The following is a 13,878-nucleotide window of genomic DNA, read 5'->3' as shown; positions in this document are numbered from 1 at the left end:
ACACATTTATGTAATAACAATAATAGTAACAGTGGTATTAGTGGTAATAAAACCGTACGCATATCTTTCGGTTGGACGCCACTTCAGGTATTTGTGCACCACTAACCTACCCCAGTAATGCTACCGGGGAAACGGGAGCTACAATTTACTTCGAATACCAAGCACGTGTCGCTCCAGGTGAAGCTTCAGATCATGGAGATGAGAAGTTAAAGTATAATATTCCGTGCTCCGACCGGCTGTTCCAGGCATACGTTTCATTACTAGACTACCAGGCGAGACCGGTAGTTAGAATCAACAGAAAAATTTGTCATTCTTTTCCGAGCGGTCATACATGAAGAAACATGCAAACTTGAGTAGAGATGCCAGACCAGAACAAGAGTGGATAGAGAAATGTAATATGTTGCTCCTTTACGACTATCTTGGACATTCCGCTATCTCTTTTCATTCAGTGGGAATGAATATAGACACATTTCTAGTGGAACATAAAGCGAATTCCTCGCGGGCATTATGGATAACAACCGTTTGCCCCGTTTCGTCTCTCGATGGAATAAAGTCCTCCACGTTATTACGTATAATTTATATTCAAAACCTTACACCTGTGTCACAGAACAAATCCTACATCGAGAATACTTTACACAGGTTCAAGGGAAGAAATGCTTCCAATAATTATTATAGTATTTAAAGAACATCAAAATATGAACAGGCTCAAATGAACAAGCAGTACATGAGACTATGTTAATCAATTCAACTGTAAAAAGCTAAGGAGCATATTATTAGCAAAATGAGAATTATGCAAAAGTGAAATGCCAATATGAGCACTTCTTAATTGGGAGTAAATCAAAACAGTCAGAATGGCTGAAAAAGAGCATAATAACATGAGCCATAAACGAATAAGAGCTAAGGAATAACATGAGCCATAAACGAATAAGAGCTAAGGAACTAAGCAAATAAGAGAATAGGCAAAAATGAGATGCCAACAAAATGAGAGCTGGCCGAACTCCGTCGGCACTTACATACGGTTGCGCTCGTGGCGGCACCTCGCGGCCCGTGCGCAACACGCGAGCCTGCGATCGAAATGCACTCTTAGCGCTCGTGGCGGCGTCTAGCGGCCCGTACGCAAGTTGTGCGATTGCTGTCGCAGGTCGACCCTTAATCTATGATGTTAAATGGCCCCCCATGTGGAAGGCGGTTAATTTATTAAATGCCTGACACGTTTTGACAGTTTACTTCGATCGCAAAATTTTACTTTAAATTTTCAAATTACTTTCCTTTTTTCTACCACCTTTACATACAGTGGTTCACAAAATAATAATTGATTATCACATATAATGATATAAATACAATATATTTTAGTCATATTTCAAAACTGTGACGACAGTAATACAAAATATTTTATTATATATTATTCTACATCTATTGAATAGAAGGTATTGTACAATATTTCAGTTGACGACTTGGTGTAAATATTTAATTATTTTACAACTTTTATTTAACTAAAAACTCTGTAACGATTAACAGGCATTTACACCGTTTCAAAATTCATTGTATATACATTCTGACATCTACTGTGCATGGAAACGTCTGGAAATTGTTTATGTAGATGAAATTTTTCTGTAGTGTACTTCGTTAGCTTCGAGGGTACTACTTTAAAAATGTGTATAGAAATATATAGGACACACACATATATCTACCCAACCTTTTGCATCGAGAATTTTCAAAAAGAAAATATGTCAGGTTGACTCGAAAGTCCCAAAATTATCCGAGTCCTTCGAGTAATGATGTTCAACAGACATACATTTCAAATATATAAGGTAACATTTGTATATCCTTATCCTTTCCAATTTGCTGGCTATTGACATAGCTTGAGTGTGGTTAAATACGTAGTCCAACAGCACCTAGAAATTTTGAATATTGCCCTTTTTGTTAATGTCCTCAGGTCAAGCAATGGTGTATCACTCATTGTTGATAGGGTACATCGTTTACCTGTCCTATGACTAACGTATTTTCTTTTGTTTAGACATGAAAACATAAAAACAATTTTTGCATTTTATGTACATTATACATATTTCCTTGTTTCTTTGCCATTTTTGGACTTATCACTACTCAGAATGTAAGTACTACCAATTATAGGTGCTACGAATTTCGTGCGACTGTTAAAGTGTTGTTTTGCTTATCTTCACAAAACTATTACTTATAGTCAACATCGTTCTTTTAGTCAAGTTTATATTCACACGACACCTTTTTTTTTTCTTTTTTGCATCTCATATCTAGTCTCAAAAGATATATATATACAAAATAGTTCACATTCATATCTATTAAAAGTAAAAAAGGAGAGAAAATATTCCTGAATGAGTGCAAGTAACTTTTCTTTCGTGAATTACAAGTTGCAAGGACTTCACTCTTCCGAGTCTTTTCTTTTATTGATATACATATAAAGAACCATAACTCTCCTAAGATTTTGTCTCATGCTATGTTTCCACTGTTTGTGACCTAATTGTATTGTTATATTAGGAACAATTTTACAGTTGGTCTTATACTTATTTAGTACTTATTTTAAAGAAAAAGAACGTTTTAAGTTGTTCCTTACACTACATTATCCTCATTCCTTTGCTTTAGAAATACTGGTTTTATCAACATTTTACCGGTAGCATCTTTGCAATATTCTACTTGAAACACTTAAATTTTTATATAAAAAATGTGCTACCTCGATACTACATTATTTCGTTATAGCTTCCTGTACTTTCACATATCACCTAATATAATCAATTTTTAGGTGTTGTACTTCAAAAAAATTTCTTTTTTCTTACGAGTGTAGGAAACATCTTTAGACAGGTAACGTTTTTAGCTGAAAATTTTGAATAAAACAGTGAAAAAGCAAATTTATTAGCAGCAACATACGATGTTCAGTCCAAGATGGTTATCTGTAGTCATTCATTTTTTATAATCTATATACCTTATGTCTTGATGAGGAAATAGTCCCTTTTGTTTAAGGGTACCGGGATACACTAATAGATACACGCCGGGATGGGGTATATTCTCTACTAAAAAAGGTCCAGTATATAATAGCTCCCAATTTTTATTCTTTTTTGAAAGTACTGACTATTTCACATGACCTGTAATGAGGACCTTATCACCGACTAAGAATGTTCTTTTCCCTGTTAGTCTATTATCAAAATATTTCTTCATCAATTATGCTTGGTCATGTAGAAAAATGGTCGCCTGCCTGATCATTTCGTCGAAAGAGATGCTTTGATTTGCAAATTTCTGTCCACTCATTTTGTTTGGGCTTTTTAAACATGAGCTCTTCTAGAGTGTGGTTTGTTACCGAATGCGTAAGATTTTTTACAATTTCCTGAAAGGGTTTTACATAACTGACCCAAGCAGTATGGTTGTTATGGCAATACGTCCTTTCAAATCTATTAAACTCACGAAATAGCCTTCTACGGGGTTCGCTTCCAGATGATTTTTGGAAACAAGTATTTGCCTAATTTGTAGAGCGGCCAAACATCTTTTCCACGTGGATGAGGTAAATGTGGTCGCACTGTCTGACAATATCGCTTGCAGTTTTCCCGCGTGCGGTATAAAATCAGCAATTAATTTTCGAAGTATGGAAGAGTTTTTGGCCGACTTATGAACATAAATTCTGATGCACTTCGTAAAAACATCAAAAAGTGCCACTAAGAATTTTGCACCGCCCCTGGCTACTGGGAATGGCCCGCAAACATCAACCGCTAAAATCTGCAATGTAGAGTCTGGTAAAATTTGGTGTAGTTTACCTTTTCTACGTATATTTATGGCTTTCGTCTTTAGACAAATTACACATGTGCAAATCAAGTTCTGGACTTTCTTTCAAAGATTGGGGAAATAACAACATGTCCCAATTTTATTAGCTCTCTTAATAACCCCAAAGTGCCCCCCGGTTTTATGGGTATACCATATTAATCGGTCTAGACAATCAACCGGAATACATACGTTCCACTTTTCAGATGCAGGATTCTTCCTATAAAATAGCACCTGTTTTTCAATTCTATAATGGTTGCTGATTTTTGGATTACGACCTCTCAATAGCTCCTGTTTAACCGAGTTTCACCGAGGGTCGGCATCTTGCAATGCTTGTATATTATTACCTAAGTCAACAAAATATTGTCTATTTGTCTCATCTTTCACTAGAAACACGCTAAATTCCAATGTTAGGTCTGAGGATGGAGAATATTCGTTTTCTCCTTGGGGCATCTGAGATAGGGCGTCAGCATCAGTGTTGTCCTTACCACTGATATACACTATCTGGTAACTGTATTCTTGCAAAGCAAGAGACCACGTGGCAAGTCGTGCATGTAGGAGTTTGCAACTATGCAAAAAGCTTAGCGCCTTATGATCGTAATAGACTTCGGTATGTGCACCAGCTAAGTAATAATGGAATTTTCGGAACGACCACAATATGGCAAGTAGTTCCAATTCTGTAGTATATTAAGATCGTTCACATGAGGTTAAAGTACTAATCGCGAATGGAATTGTGCAAAAGGTGGGTTGTCCATCAATATTTTGAACTTGGAACAGACATGATCCTAATCCCACATTGGATGCGTCTGCATACAAACAAAATTCAATACTCATATCAGAATGATAGAGTAATTTTGCATTTAATAAAGCCTCTTAGACTTTTTCAAAATCCAACTGGCATCCCGGAGACCAATTCCACTACGTATTCTTTTTGAGAAGACGTAACAACGGTTCCGCATTTAGTATTTGATTTGGAACATATCGGCAACAGAATGACGCCAGTCCCAGAAAAGCTTTTAATTCCCGTTTTATTCTGGGTACTGGAAATTTCGCTATGGCATTCAATTTTTCACTATCTGGGAGGATACCATACGAATCAATCATATGGCCCAAAAATTTAATTTTCTCTAGTACAAACTTCGATTTACACAGATTAGCTGTAATACCAGCATGCAAAAACTTATTTAATACATTCTCCAGTATTTCCATATGTTCCTTCCAACTATTTGTGGCGATTAAAATGTCGTCTACAAACAGTGATATCTTACTCACAAGTTCGGGGCCCAACGCTTTAACAAGTGCCGCAATAAAGACACCTAAGCTTATATTTAAACCGAATGGAAAAACTTTGAATTGGTAACTTCTTCCTGCATGAATGAAGGCTGTAAGTTTCCTAGATTGTGCCGCAATAGGAATTTGCCAGTAGGAAACTCGGAGATAGGGCTAGAAAAATATTTTACGCCATGATATCTTTGTATCAATTCGTCTATACTCTCGGACCTTGTTCTCACCGGTATTATAATTTTATTGATTTCTCTTGCGTCGAGAACTAGTCGTACTTGTCCATTTGGTTTGTCTACAGCAAGTAAGGGGCTCGAATAGAGACTGTCAGGTGGTTGTATGATGTTCCTTGCAAGCATCTTTTGAACTTCATTACTAACTGCATTTCTTTTCGTCCATGGTACTTGGTACGAACTATGATACAAGATTTTATGTGGCATGACATTCATCCAATATTCATATCCCCTAATCGCACCAGGTTTTTCTTTGAATACTCGTTCGTATATCAAGAGAACCTTAAACAATTCAGAACCCTGCTCTGAGGACTACTGAGCGGATTCAGAGACATTATTAACATTTGTTAATGCCCCGCCCCCCATGAACCATGGATCTTGCCGTTGGTAGGGAGGCTTGCGTGCCTCAGCGATACAGATAGTCGTACCGTAGGTGCAACCACAACGGAGGGGTATCTGTTGAGAGGCCAGACAAACTTGTGGTTCCTGAAGAGGGGCAGCAGCCTTTTCAGTAGTTGCAAGGGCAACAGTCTGGATGATTGACTGATCTGGCCTTGTAACAATAACCAAAACGGCCTTGCTGTGCTGGTACTGCGAACGGCTGAAAGCAAGGGGAAACTACAGCCGTAATTTTTCCCGAGGGCATGCAGCTTTACTGTATGATTACATGATGATGGCGTCCTCTTGGGTAAAATATTCCGGAGGTAAAATAGTCCCCCATTCGGATCTCCGGGCGGGGACTACTCAAGAGGATGTCGTTATCAGGAGAAAGAAAACTGGCGTTCTACGGATCGGAGCATGGAATGTCAGATCCCTTAATCGGGCAGGTAGGTTAGAAAATTTAAAAAGGGAAATGGATAGGTTGAAGTTAGATATAGTGGGGATTAGTGAAGTTCGGTGGCAGGAGGAACAAGACTTCTGGTCAGGTGACTACAGGGTTATAAACACAAAATCAAATAGGGGTAATGCAGGAGTAGGTTTAATAATGAATAGGAAAATAGGAATGCAGGTAAGCTACTACAAACAGCATAGTGAACGCATTATTGTGGCCAAGATAGATACGAAGCCCACACCTACTACAGTAGTACAAGTTTATATGCCAACTGGCTCTGCAGATGACGAAGAAATTGAAGAAATGTATGATGAAATAAAATAAATTATTCATATTGTGAAGGGAGACGAAAATTTAATAGTCATGGGTGACTGGAATTCGAGTGTAGGAAAAGGGAGAGAAGGAAACATAGTAGGTGAATATGGATTGGGGGACAGAAATGAAAGAGGAAGCCGCCTTGTAGAATTTTGCACAGAGCACAACATAATCATAACTAACACTTGGTTTAAGAATCATGAAAGAAGGTTGTATACATGGAAGAACCCTGGAGATACTAAAAGGTATCAGATAGATTATATAATGGTTAGACAGAGATTTAGGAACCAGGTTTTAAATTGTAAGACATTTCCAGGGGCAGATGTGGACTTTGACCACAATCTATTGGTTATGACCTCTAGATTAAAACTGAAGAAACTGCAAAAAGGTGGGAATTTAAGGAGATGGGAACTGGATAAACTAAAAGAACCAGAGGTTGTACAGAGATTCAGGGGGAGAATAAGGGAGCAATTGACAGGAATGGGGGAAATAAATACAGTAGAAGAAGAATGGGTAGCTTTGAGGGATGAAGTAGTGAAGGCAGCAGAGGATCAAGTAGGTAAAAAGACGAGGGCTAGTAGAAATCCTTGGGTAACAGAAGAAATACTGAATGTAATTGATGAAAAAAGAAAATATAAAAATGCAGTAAGTGAAACAGGCAAAAAGGAATACAAACGTCTCAAAAATGAGATCGACAGGAAGTGCAAAATGGCTAAGCAGGGATGGCTAGAGGACAAATGTAAGGATGTAGAGGCCTATCTCACTAGGGGTAAGATAGATACCGCCTACAGGAAAACTAAAGAGCCCTTGGAGATAAGAGAACGACTTGTATGAATATCAAGAGCTCAGATGGAAACCCAGTTCTAAGCAAAGAAGGGAAAGCAGAAAGGTGGAAGGAGTATATAGAGGGTCTATACAAGGGCGATGTACTTGAGGAAAATATTATGGAAATGGAAGAGGATGTAGATGAAGATGAAATGGGAGATATGATACTGCGTGAAGAGTTTGACAGAGCACTGAAAGACCTGAGTCGAAACAAGGCCCCCGGAGTAGACAATATTCCATTGGAACTACTGACGGCCGTGGGAGAGCCAGTCCTGACAAAACTCTACCATCTGGTGAGCAAGATGTATGAAACAGGCGAAATCCCCTCAGACTTCAAGAAGAATATAATAATTCCAATCCCAAAGAAAGCAGGTGTTGACAGATGTGAAAATTACCGAACTATCAGCTTAATAAGTCACAGCTGCAAAATACTAACACGAATTCTTTACAGACGAATGGAAAAACTAGTAGAAGCCAACCTCGGGGAAGTTCAGTTTGGATTCCGTAGAAACACTGGAACACGTGAGGCAATACTGACCTTTCGAATTATCTTAGAAGAAAGATTAAGGAAAGGCAAACCTACGTTTCTAGCATTTGTAGACTTAGAGAAACCTTTGACAATGTTGACTGGAATACTCTCTTTCAAATTCTAAAGGTGGCAGGGGTAAAATACAGGGAGCGAAAGGCTATTTACAATTTGTACAGAAACCAGATGGCAGTTATAAGAGTTGAGGAACATGAAAGGGAAGCAGTGGTTGGGAAGGGAGTAAGACAGGGTTGTAGCCTCTCCCCGATGTTGTTCAATCTGTATATTGAGCAAGCAGTAAAGGAAACAAAAGAAAAATTCGGAGTAGGTATTAAAATTCATGGAGAAGAAATAAAAACTTTGAGGTTCGCCGATGACATTGTAATTCTGTCAGAAACAGCAAAGGACTTGGAAGAGCAGTTGAATGGAATGGACAGTGTCTTGAAAGGAGGATATAAGATGAACATCAACAAAAGCAAAACAAGGATAATGGAATGTAGTCTAATTAAGTCGGGTGATGCTGAGGGAATTAGATTAGGAAATGAGACACTTAAAGTAGTAAAGGAGTTTTGCTATTTGGGGAGCAAAATAACTGATGATGGTCGTAGTAGAGAGGGTATAAAATGTAGGCTGGCAATGGCAAGGAAAGCGTTTCTGAAGAAGAGAAATTTGTTAACATCCAGTATTGATTTAAGTGTCAGGAAGTCATTTCTGAAAGTATTCGTATGGAGTGTAGCCATGTATGGAAGTGAAACATGGACGATAAATAGTTTGGACAAGAAGAGAATAGAAGCTTTCGAAATGTGGTGCTACAGAAGAATGCTGAAGGTTAGATGGGTAGATCACATAACTAATGAGGAAGTATTGAATAGGACTGGGGAGAAGAGGAGTTTGTGGCACAACTTGACAAGAAGGAGGGACCGGTTGGTAGGACATGTTCTGAGGCATCAAGGGATCACAAATTTAGTGTTGGAGGACAGCGTGGAGGGTAAAAATCGTAGAGGGAGACCAAGAGATGAATACCCTAAGCAGATTCAGAAGGATGTAGGTTGCAGTAGGTACTGGGAGATGAAAAAGCTTGCACAGGACAGAGTAGCATGGAGAGCTGCATCAAACCAGTCTCAGGACTGAAGACCACAACAACAAAATGGTTCAAATGGCTCTGAGCACTATGGGACTTAACATCTATGGTCATCAGTCCCCTAGAACTTAGAACTACTTAAACCTAACTAACCTAAGGACAGCACACAACACCCAGCCATCACGAGGCAGAGAAAATCCCTGACCCCGCCGGGAATCGAACCCGGGAACCCGGGCGTGGGAAGCGAGAACGCTACCGCACGACCACGAGATGCGGGCCCACAACAACAACAATGTCGGTCAGATATTATTTCTTGAACCAGATTCCCTGAGCCTGTAGTTTGAAATGAAATTCATTTGTATACCCGGGCAAAACGTTCTATGTGTGTCGGTTATCCTCAGTAATTTTAGAGACACGATTTTCTGTTTGACCTTCAACTCACATATCCCGTTAGAAAAGACGATCTTTGCGTCCTTTTCTTGCAAAAAATAAAACCCTAAAATATAGTCCCCTATCAGCGCATCAATTATGAGGAACGTGCATTCAATCGCTACATTTCCAAATTCTATCTCCAGTTGGGCTTGTAATTTCACGCTTCTACTTCTCCCTCCAATCGCTCCCAAAACCCTTCAATTGCTAACCTGCAATATGGGCACCCGTTTAGCTTTAGTGATCTGTCTAAATAAGTTCACAGAAATCACATTAATATCAGATGCAGTATGAAATATTGCGTTCACTGAAATACCTTCGAGTAATATTTGGATGATTGGTGCTGTATTTAGTGTCCTCGTTATACAATTCATTTCTCATGTCAGTGCCGTCATTGTACCTTAACATTTATAATCTTAAATCAGAATCGTCCCTATCTCGCCCAACCACCTGCACTTCGGGACTTAATGCGGCGGTTGTTTGTTTTCCGCTGGCTGAGAAATCGGCCGCATTTCGGTATCATTTACTTCATCGATTACTACTGGTGGCGAATGCTGTCGCCAGTTTTGATTTATCGGGTTTTGTGTCTGGGTATTCTATCTCCCTTGATTTCCGTTTTGTATCGTTTCGTTAGTTTTTTAGTATCCTGGAGTGAACCTACGTTCCTGCCTCCTATCCGCAGTACCTCGTTCCCACCGGCCAGTTCTACCGTAGCGGTACGCATTGTTTTGTCTTGGCTCTGGTACGCCGAGCTGGGTTCTCTGCCAGCCGGCTCGCGACGCTGAATATTTCCATTCCTCCACGACTGATTGTGATTTAGAGATCTTGCCCGCACATCCTGCTGCATCAAATCAATTGCATCTAGGATGGGCATAAACTCATCAATGTTTGCGTCTGGGGCGTGAATTAATTTTTTGCGTATATCAATAGGCATAGGAATGCACAACAAATCTCTATGCAAAATTGGCTCGTCCCAGTATTTCGTTTTATTCAGATACTTCTCGAAATACTTTCGGAGCGTTCCTTTGCTATAACTAAACTGTTCTGGATTCAATACAGCCTCACGAAGTCGTTGCTGTATCCTTAAAGACCAATATTTCGCGAGAAACCTTTTTTCAAACTCGTCATATGTGGAACATTTTTCAATGATTTCAGTGGCCCCCAAGGCCGCATCATTTAACATGAATCCACTTACGTAACGCATCTTTTGTAATTCCGTCCATTTTGTGGACAACACGCTACGAAAAGAACGAATAAATTCTTTAGGGTGCACCCCACTCATGTCAGTTGAGAATGACTGACCCCTCCAGTGTTTGACAGTGTTTGATAATGTTTTCCCCCATAATGACATTTACATAAGGTGTCGTAGTCCCCGGTAATGAATATGATTCCTGATCCCGAGTTACCTCAGAATTTACTTCGGTGGCTTGCCCCCGCTTTTGTGTACTAGCATCTGCTACGTTCTCTCCACGTCTTGGCGTGGAAACATCACTCTTGATTACCTCTTTAATATCGGTAAGCTCATTACTAAATTTGTTTAATTGCTCATTTACTCCCCTTCGCCATTGAGATAATTCCTGAGTAATTTGCATTTTTACTTCAGAAATCTGAGCAGTGGGATCTATCAATTGTCTTTCTTGTTATTTGGAAATGGAATTTACGGCTCCCTTTACCCGAGAATCTATTTACAGATATTTCCGTATGCTTTAATGACAATTCGTGGAGTGTCGTAGACAATCGATTTACTGTGACCTCGAGACTGCCTTGATTTCCTTTTAACTGTTATACATCCGAATTTAAGTCTCTGACCGGGTCCTCGTGTTCGCGTCAGAGATTTATTATTTCATGAGCCATTTGTGTTTCATTTTGAGAAATTTGCCATTAGGAGATATTTCGCCTACTTGTGCCGACACTGATTCCTGACTTTCATGTATGTCATCTACTCGTGTATAATATGTCATCTACTCGTGTATAATATGTCATCTACTCGTATCGACACGGCTTCCTGTTTTTTATTCATCTCACCTACTTGAAAAGATATGCGGAAATGCTACTCGACATGATTCGTAATTGCTTTCGTATACTGGAAAGATTTGCAGCAACCTCTAATTCCTCAGTCTCACTAGTCTCCAATTATACTTCACCAACTTCCTTTTAATCCATGATTACACACGTCAATTTCAAATTTTAAGCTAGTTGCTGAAGTGTTGGCAGAAGGGCCAACACCGTGTTGCTAGAGGAGGCCGAAATGCACGCTTTTAAGCTCACGCAGACTGGCGTGAGGTCTGGAACAGGAAATGTATTTGAGAACTTAGAAAAACGGATGCATTTGGTGTAATACTTAACTTTAATCCATAATTGGTGTATATCGCTCTTGACGGTACGTTAATAACAATCGCAATGTAAACTGGTAATGGCGCCTTGCTAGGTCGTAGCAAACGACGTAGCTGAAGGCTATGCTAACTATCGTCTCGGCAAATGATAGCGTAATTTGTCAGTGAACCATCGCTAGCAAAGTCGGCTGTACAACTGGGGCGAGTGCTAGGAAGTCACTCTAGACCTGCCGTGTGGTGGCGCTCGGTCTGCAATCACTGATAGTGGCGACACGCGGGTCCGACGTATACTAGCGGACCGCGGCCGATTTAAAGGCCACCACCTAGCAAGTGTGGTGTCTGGCGGTGACACCACAGTTGCCACACAAAATACAGACAAACATTCAGGGACGCATGTCCCTCACGCTTACGCGGTGGCCTGTTTTGATTACACTTGGGCGTGGTTCCACTTATCTACAGCACTACCCGCTACGCTACGTACCGTAGGAAAGGAAAGTTGTTCACTAAGTATCCGTTGGAAACTATTCACTACACTTGGGTGTTCTAAAGGTAGATAAACCACTAGGACAAAATAAAGTATGTTGCTCACCAAATACCTTGTTTAAGGTGCTGAACCGTCGATTTTGGAGAAGCCATTTATAATTACAATTGCTCATACACTCGTTTACATGAAAAAGGAAACATAGATTAGCAGAATGCCAGTTTTCACCAGAAAATTAGAGACATACATATAACTCCTATTTTGATGAATAAATTTTGAACTTACTTTAGAAATAGGCTTAAGCGAAATCCATCCCGTGCCTCCAGTGTGACGTAAAATTATATATATATATATATATATATTCATTCGGTGCCTACAATGTCACGTCTTTCAGTGTCACACAAAATTTTATCTATAAAGGGGATCACTTAAGACTATTTCCATGGGTTCGCCCCTCAAATTTCTCCCTCATATCACAAAATTGTCGTCTGATGTAGTAAAAACTGAAATGATAAATTCCTTTTAAAGCACAGCTTCGTATATAATTTATATTTGAAATCATAGACCTGTGTCACAGAACAAATCCTACATCGAGAATACTTTACACAAGTTCAAGGGAAGAAATGCTTCCAATAATTATTATAGTATTTAAAGAACATCAAAATATGAACAGGCTCGAATGAACAAGCAGTACATGAGACTATGTTAATCAATTCAACTGTAAAAAGCTAAGAAGCATACTATTAGCAAAATGAGAAATATGCAAAAGTGAAATGCCAAAATGAGCTCTTCTTAATTAGGAGTAAATCAAAACAATCAGAATGGCTGAAGGAGAGCACAATAACATGAGCCATAAATGAATAAGAGCTAAGGAACTAAGCAAATAAGAGAATAGGCAAAAATGAGATGCCAACAAAATGAGAGCTGGCCGAACTCCGTCGGCACTTACATACGGTTGCGCTCGTGGCGGCACCTCGCGGCCCGTACGCAACACGCGCGATCGCAGTGCACTCTTTGCGCTCGCGGCGGCGTCTAGCGGCCCGTACGCAAGTTGTGCGATTGCTGTCGCAGGTCGACCCTTATTGTATGATGTTACAACGTCCACGTAAAATTGATTCCTTGTCCTCAGTTGGTTGCCACGGGGGGTAGACGCTAGACGCTCGGTCTGGGCGCCTTGTCACCGTTCACGTGGCTCTCCCCGTCAGAGGTTCGAGTTCTCCCTCGGGCATGGATGTGTGCGTTGTCCTTAGCGTAAGTTAGTTTAACTTAGATTAAGCAGTGTGTAAGCCAAGGACCGATGACCTCAGTAGTTTGGCACGATAGGAACTTAACACCCTCCTCAGTTTGTTCCTCTGAGGAAGTCAGTTGAAAGATTAAATTCTACAGAAGTAGCTTGACGAAAAGCGTCTTTTTCTCTGACCTTTCATCTAAACGTGTCCACCATTAACGACTGACCGTTCGGTTATTAAATGGGGTGACCTCTACTTAAAGTATTGAGGGGAAAAAACTATGTGGTGCAGTGCAGTGTTCGTCCACAGCTATAGCATACGACATTGTTCTCACTTCTTACCCTTATCATGTGCACGACCACAACAATTTCCTACACGTCTCATTCAGCGCATGAACTTCCGTAAATTAGTTGTTCTGGTCACCAACTATGGTGTGCTGGAAGACCTTCGGAACACACACCATCAGATTATTTGACTTGTCGCTCTAACAAAGTAGGCGAGTGTCAGCAATATGTCTTGTGGTCTTCTGCCGT

Source organism: Schistocerca piceifrons, chromosome 6, assembly GCF_021461385.2.
Source record: "Schistocerca piceifrons isolate TAMUIC-IGC-003096 chromosome 6, iqSchPice1.1, whole genome shotgun sequence".
In the NCBI taxonomy this organism is placed as follows: Eukaryota; Metazoa; Arthropoda; class Insecta; order Orthoptera; family Acrididae; genus Schistocerca; species Schistocerca piceifrons.
The sequence above is the reverse complement of the archived record's forward strand: the minus strand, read 5'-3'. Positions refer to the sequence as shown.